Source organism: Crocodylus porosus, unplaced genomic scaffold (genome assembly GCF_001723895.1).
Source record: "Crocodylus porosus isolate Cpor-Errol unplaced genomic scaffold, CroPor_comp1, whole genome shotgun sequence".
NCBI classification, from domain to species: domain Eukaryota; kingdom Metazoa; phylum Chordata; order Crocodylia; family Crocodylidae; genus Crocodylus; species Crocodylus porosus.
In genome coordinates this window covers 1108101-1115814 of record NW_017728945.1, presented here as the reverse complement: position 1 = coordinate 1115814, position 7714 = coordinate 1108101, and the positions used below count along the sequence as shown (strand labels likewise).

Sequence of the window (7714 nt, the reverse complement as noted above, 5' to 3'; positions counted from 1 at the left end):
ACTAAATAACTGTGTGACGGGGCAGCAAGTATGCCCCGCCACGGGAAACCCAAAGAGCAACACAGGCAGCAAAACTTACCTGCGCAGTGAGACCAAGCAAGCGGAGGGCTGGGCAGAAGGCCTCGGAGGATAATTAGGAAGACAGGCTGGAGGGGCCAGCGGGGCAGCGAACTGGAGCCTATGCTGGATCGATGGTCCTGGATGTGGAAACAGGAACGGACCAGCAGTTAGTTCCCCAGAGAGGGGAGCGGTGTGAGCAGAGGCTCGTGGGATCGCACGGAGGTGCGGTGTTTAGGTGGATCGGCTGGAGATGGCAGAGAACTATATCACTGAGACTGACTTACCTGAGAAGAGGGACGAGGTGGGTGTGCCGTGCAGAAGGCGATGGCGATCTAGGTCAGTGAGTGCAGGGTCTCCATTCCCAGCATCTAGAAAGAGAAAAAAACGGAGACCGAGTGAATTCTGGGGACGCTGGGCACAGCCCCACGTTATCCTTTCCACAAGGGGTGGGAGAGACTTTGGATTTATGATCTATGGGTGCCGGGAACTTAATAGGAAGCCCCAGGATCAGAGGTCCTATTTCCTAGGACTTGTAAAATAGAGATTCACAGAAGTATGATCCCTACAAGGGAGGACTAATGAGTTGGAGAAAAATGCAAGAATACCATCTGCACTAAAACATCTGGAGTGGTAAGAGGGCAGGGGATGGGATGGCGGAGCCCTGTGAAGAGGAGACAGCCCACTAAGTTACAGGAGCGATCATCTGATCTTCCTCCCAAGGTTACATCTTTCTTTGGTTCTTTTTCTTTCTTCATCCGAGGCATGGCAGGAAACGTCCAGAGAGGACCATCAGGTCTGGACACAGAGACTGCAACTTTCTACAACAAGATCCCTGGCCCGGCAAGGTCTTCCACCCTGCGCAGTAACAACCGCTCAGTGGATGGCTCATGTCGATGCACCTGGGGGTGTCAGCCTCTTCCTCTGGAAGGAGGATCTCGGTTTGTTCTCAAATGTATTCAAGAATGTGTTTATCTGCGTTCCCATTGCTCTTGTGATCATTAGTAAAATATATCTTTGTTAAAAAAGCTATGCAAACGAAATCGAGCGATAAGAAGCGAGGGTGCTGGGAGGGTTCGAAGCATTGTTCGGACAGTGGTGGTAATTGGGAAACATGGGACAAGCAGGCCCAGGGAATGGTTGAAGGGCAGCACGGAGTTGCATGCAAGTTGTCTTGGCCGAGCTCTCTTCTTTCCAAGGAGCCTCAAGCATGAGTACCTCTGCCGGGCTGTTAATGCTTCATCAGAGCTATATGTCAAAAGCAGCGTGATAGAAAGGAGGACAGAGTGGCCACTGCCTCTGGTCTCTATTTCTCCCTGCATGACCGAATTTCCATGAGAAGGCCAAAATATTCACAAGTAGCCCTGGATCTGAGGCAGCCTCAGCTGATGGGTGCCCAACATGTAACAGCCTTGGTCGGGCCTATCGTTTGGAGGTGCTGAACCCCCAATGCTCCCACTGACTTCAGCACCCTTTGGACAATGTCGACCCAAACCTTTTTGTGCCTTGGTTTCCCCATCTGTAAAATATGTACAGAAATACTTGCCTAGCTTTATAAAGATTCCTGAGAGTGTCTGGCAAACAGATGCTTTTGAAGCATTATTCTCCATCTTGCTTAGGCTTATTCTGGCAAACAAGCAAGGTTTTCCTAACTGCGGGCACTGCACATGCCACATGGATCGTGAAACTCCAGCTGAGTTGTTTCTGCTTCGTACATCACCGCCTCTAATAAATATCCTGGGGGGAAGACTGCAGCTGACAATTCTTGTGGTGGTGCATGTGTCAGGAGAGACTCTGGCTCACTCCCCGACAACTCTACAGCTCTGCTAGCAATGCTGAAAAGCTGATTAGTGTTGGCAAAGGCAGGCCCTGCGACTCAAAGACACACGGGAAGCAGAATTGCTAATAACAAGGTCCCAGGTAGGGTCCAATTCTCTTGGGGGCAGTCATTTGCGACAACAGAAAATGGATGCAAAGCACACCTAAATCCTCCTGAATCAGAAGGAGAGGTGTGGAGTCTTTGGCTGTCAAGGGCCAATTTGCAACATTGCTTGAATTCCCAGTGGGGCTCAGGTTCGCAGTCCTAAGGGTCATTGGTGTAAACTTGCTCTTTTACAACAACTTGTGCTACGGTTGGTGACCACACACACGGGGCTGGGGAAGGGAGAATCACACCCAAAAAGTCATTTGCTGCCCAAAATGTATAAGAAGATTGATAGCCAAGTCTTTCTTACAATATAGGCTCTTTATATGGCTCTGGCAGGACCCTCTAAAGCAAGGGAAAATGCAATTTCTTGCTAGAGCTGTGTAAAGGGGCCATTGCATAAGAACTGGGCCCAAAGCCTGCAATTATTATACCCCTCACCTGTTGGCTGGACTGTGCCATACTGCGGTGAGCAGTATCTCACTGCGTTGACTTTAGTGAGGCTGTTCTCCAAGGCAGAGAATATGTGATGAGAATAAAGGATGCAGAACCGAAACCAACAGGTCCCCAAGCTCCAGTGATCCTTGTGGACTGACCACAGTTTTACACCTCTGCAAAATCCTGCACACCAGTTAACTTACGCTGGACCTTGATGGGGCTACTCCACTGAGTCAAGTCACCCCTGTGTTTAGAGACCAGATTACGCCACGTGCATCTCCAGTAAGAATTTACTCTACAAACTGCCCCATTTCTTTCGGGAAAGGTATCATAATCTGAGCCTAGGAATGGGCCCTACATGAAGGCAGAATCAGTCCTTGCCACCATGAGCACTGAATGCATTATTAACCTATAGACCAGGAGTGCTTCTACAATCTTAGTGGGTTTAAAAAGAAATCTTTAATCTTTGCATCAATCTATTATTCATTGCTGTTATTCTAAAATCTAATTTAAATACTTCCGACAATGCCTTCTTTTCCATTTTGGTGTATTTGCAAGTGCAAGGAGTTTCTTTTTCTTCTTCATTTGTTGAGAATCTCTTTACAACCATTTTACTGTGTGCTGGGCAGGATCCTCAGCTAGTCTAAGCACACGGTGCTCTACGCATTGACTTCAGAGGACCTGCACTGATTTATGCCAGTTGAGGATCTCAACCAAGAAGAAGAAGATGAAAAAAAAAATCATTCAGTCCTGAATATGAAACTCTCTGACCAGGAAAGTGGATACTTTCAGCTACAGGTTATTTGCTAAAAAAATGACTTTTCGAGAATATCAATCTTGTCCCTTTGGAATATTAATGGCTGGAGCACAGGGTTTGGTGACCTGCTGGTGCCCTTGAAAGAACTTTTAAAACTGATGGCGAGATGGAGAAGAGCCTCTTTTCATCTGATGTGTCTTCCTGAGCACATGTGAGAAGCTCTTAACATCTGAAATTAAAACATATCATTGTGAAAATCATTATAATTTAATCTTGACATAAAGCCGGTGGCAACAGCTCTGGATTGTGAATCAGAGACTGTACTAGCCTGGCGGATAACCTTTATTATTATATTTCAAATGAAGTCAGTGCTAGGGCAAAGAAGGTGTATGAGTACCACAAGAAAGAGAATGGGATAGATAGATAGATAGATAGACAGATAGATAGATAGATAGATCAGTGCTCAGCTGCAGTGCATTTATCCATATACTAGCTACTGAGACACTATCTTCAGCTAGATATGATTAAAGAAGAAAAGAAAGCAAGGGTTGATAGCCTGCAAATTGAAGTCCACTGCCTCGCTCTGGAAAGGTCCTTCTATATATCCTTGATGCCAAGACTTTGGTTGAGTTAAAAAAAGGCTTATCCGTTGATGGGAGTGGTAAAAACATGCATGTCGACAATAAATAGGCAGTAAAAATATACTGATGGTAAAAACTCTCATGTTTCAGGGTATAAGCCAACAGCAAAACTGTCTGGGATGAAGAAGCATTTCCCCTAGGTTCATTAGTCCGTAATTGCGTGTTGCTGAATTTCTTTCTTGCACCTCTCCCTGAAGCAGCTAGTACTGGCCAGTGGTAGAGATATGACGCTGGCATAGATGGATCCCTGGTTTGTTATCCTATTTCATATGTCCCAGCGTTCCCAGACCTATACTCTCATTGCACCTGCTTTGTAGCTTAATAGTGAATTGTGGTTTTCCAGGCCTGTCATTGCATTGTTTTTCACACCAGTGCTGAATTCACTCCTCTTCGCTAGGTGTCATTGCCCATAGATCTTAAAGCAAGGATGGATTCCTCGTTTTTCTGGGTAGGGGCAGAAACCGTTATCAGTGGATCCTCACCTAAAGATGCTTGATTATCAGAGGGGATGAAACGATCTAAAAAATATTCATCCTGAAGGCATTTAGATTTCAAAAGTGGTAAGGAATTAGATCTTTCCACGCGCAAGTTTGCCTCCATACTTAACACCTATAGCTTACCCTGGTACTGATTTACTTTATCTTATCTTCTTCATCTCTTTTAGCAGTGGGAGGGAGGGGGCAGGTCTACACGATAATTTCCAGCCTTTTGCTCTGTTTGTCTGTCTGTTCTGCATGAATAGCTGTTTTTTCCAGGGATAAGGTTGAAGATAATTCTTTTAAGTGGCAATTCAGCACCAGGTGGTTGCAAAAAGCTTCAGCTTTTCCCATTTCATGCAGAGACACAGCTTGAGACATGGCTTTCTTTTGTTCCCCGAACCCAGGAGATTTTTCTTTCTTTGTTTTGTGCCTGGCGTTGTGATTATCCTCCTCCTCCTCCTCCTCCTCTTCCAGGATAACCCAAAATCACTGGATTAGGAGGAGGAAATGGCAGACCTGAGCAGGATCCAAAAATCTCCTCTGGCCCTTAGAAATGAATTGATTTCGTAAAGAAGGAAACGGTGTATAATTTTGTCATGACATATAAGTTTGCACTCTTTGGGTGCATCTACACGAGATGTTTACTGCGGAGTAGTCTAATTAGTTGTGCAGTAAACATCACATATGTACACATAGGCCCCTATTAAGCTGGAGTAAACGAATTAACTCTGCAGCAGGATAGTGCTTGTCAACACAAGTACTACCCTGCTGTGGAGGTTTTTACTCCAAAGCAGTGCACGTGTAGACATTGACCCAGCCAGCTGGGGCACAAAGGTGCTTCAGGGCAGGGGCTGCCTGCTGGCTAGCTCCGCACTAGAGCATCCTCGTGCCCCAGCCAGACCTTCTGCATCCCACTGAACTGGGGTGAAGCCACTCTGGACTGGCAGGCTGACCCCCCGCCTGCTCCCTTGCCAATTGGGGCTGCTCCAACCCAGCTCAAGGTGTTGTGGTCCCAGGCGCAAGTTCAAATGGTGCCCAGTGCTTCAGTAGCACCATGTACCAACCCAGCGATACTCACCACTATGGCGACAAGAAGGAAAGGAGCTGCACAGGAGGGCCTTGTCCTGTTGTATTTGGCTTCTGGCCCTGCAAAAGAAACCCCAACACATATTTTGCAATTAAAATTAATTTTGAAACAGCCTCTCTACAGATCTGTTTGAAGAGGAGACTCAAGGCAGTGACTCAGAGGAACTCCCCTTTCAAGCAGGCTCATTACCAACAGTATCAAATAACTGGATGTTACCTTTTCTATCCGGTTTTAATGATTTATCACTCCTGAATTATGCACCGTCAGTGACAGTAATTTTCTTTGATTTGGACAGGTGGATGGAATTATGGCTCCCTTTGTTTGGCATGCTAACAGACTCAGAATTAATATTTGGTCCTGCCTGGCTTATCTATGCTAGACAGTAGCTATTACTTTACCTGCTCTATTTCTCTTCCCCTCCCTGCCCTAACTAAAATAATTTGATTTCAAGCCAGGCGTGGAACAGGACTTGCCCCAAATCAGATTTCCAACTCCCCAAGTGGACTCAGACCTCAATGCAAACAAGCTCTGAAATATGTGATGGGAGGCATCCAGGTGGAAACGTTGCTAAGGCAGGAGGGTTTGAGAGGGCAGGACACACCGTTCTATTTACCATTCTGTGCCTCAGTTTCCCCCTGTTTAAAGAGCGTGGCACTAATTTAATTTATGATGAGGGCAAAGGAACTTTGTGGTTCAGTCTCATGGGTAAAATTCTCCACTAGGCGCAGAACCAACACAGAAGCTGGGCTTAAATGGGGTTACTGGCTTGTTGGCTCATGCTGGTCCACTCAGCAGAGCGCTGAGCTGTTCTCAGTGGGGGCAGATGACCAAAGAAGGAGCAATAGTTTCAAGTTGCAGCAAGGGAAGGTTAAGTTGGATAAAAACACTGCTTCTTTCTTTACTGAATATCCTAGTCTAGATCATTTCAGTTCCCACCCAAAGAACCAGAGAGAGAGGTGAGTCACACCAAATTTACAGCTGGCTATGGCAGCCCAAGGCAAAGAAATGCCCCAAATCTGCTGCTGGCATAATGCTCTGCTGGAAACACACCAGGAATGAATCTGGTTCAGAAAGTATTTATGCACATGCCTAAAAATCCTATTGTTTTGGATGCAACTTGAGCACGTGCTCCGCGCTGCGCTTTGCTGAACAGGGGGCTAAGTCTGAGGCATTACTGGCTCGTGATCTGGATCAGAGAAGTGCACAGGACCACAAAAGCAAGGACTGTTGATATCAACTGTCAGAAACCAGAAACACAGGGGAATATCCCGGGCTGCCCCAGGATGCTCAGCGTGGTCATTACTACAGCCTGCCCTAAACCTCCTTGGTCTTCTGTTTGTGCAACTTGTTTGCCTGCCACTCTTGGCAGATCCTGCGGTTTGGCCCACCTTTGGCTAGAGGGTGTCGAGGTGTGGACAGGCACCTCGATTCTTTGAGTCTAGTGCCCTGTGGGATATATTGATTGCCTGAAAGATGCTCTGCTTAACGAAGCTGTGAAGCGATAGCTGATATCAGGGATCCTGGTGTGAACTCAACCAAGAGATTCAGAATTCGGGAAAATTTTTATGACCAATAATAGCTTTTCCAATTATGCATGCTAAGATAGGGGCAATTGAATCACATGCTCCAGAAGGAACCTGATCGATGTTGCTAATGTGTGTGAATGCATGGTAGAGCACACATGCTGCCTCCGTGTGTCCACGTACTTGTGCGTGCCTGGAACCATGTATATACATACGTAAGCACATCTATGGATTTTCCCATGCCTGCGTGTTTGCATGCAGGCAAGTGTACAGCATACATTCGTGCTTGTGCATACATGTATATTTATGTGCTGGCACAGATAACCCCCTGCCTGTGTACGGGCATCTGTAGACATTAATTCATACAGGTCCAGATATGGATATATGAGACTATCTTGTGTCCACACACATGTGCTTGTATATGTGTTTGGGGTAAGGCCCTTTGTCTTCCTTGGAGGGTACGTTTGGCTACTCTTGGAAGCTAGATACATTCACAGAATCACAGACAACGAGGATTGAAGGGATCTCAGGAGGTCACATCAAGCCCAACTGCCCCCCCGCTCCCCCAGCCCCCACACGGGTGCCCTGTAGGGGCCAGGTCCGGCCCTTTAAAGAAAAAACCAAACCCGAAGAAACCCCAGGACTCTCTGCTGCTGCAGGCAGGGGGCAATCCCCGCTGCCCCTCGCCATGTGGGGGGTTCTGCATGAGCCCCCCAAAGCCAGAGGCGGTGACTCCTGGGGCTTTTCTCATTTTTTTTTCCTTAAAGAGCCAGAGCCCCAGCAAATGGGGCAGCTATGGGGGGGGGCA

General features: G+C 46.9%; 1 long non-coding RNA gene across 1 annotated transcript in view; it reads right to left on the bottom strand.

Annotated features, from left to right (window-relative positions):
- Nucleotides 1–343: 343 nt before the first annotated feature.
- The window catches only part of LOC109320559, a 51170-nt gene continuing 43799 nt past the window's right edge, over nt 344–7714 (bottom strand). Inside the window, exons 2-3 of the long non-coding RNA XR_002103811.1 lie at nt 5375–5442; nt 344–428 (exon numbers count right to left, since the gene is read on the bottom strand). This is a non-coding gene — a long non-coding RNA (uncharacterized LOC109320559). The remainder of the gene's footprint in view (nt 429–5374; nt 5443–7714) is intronic.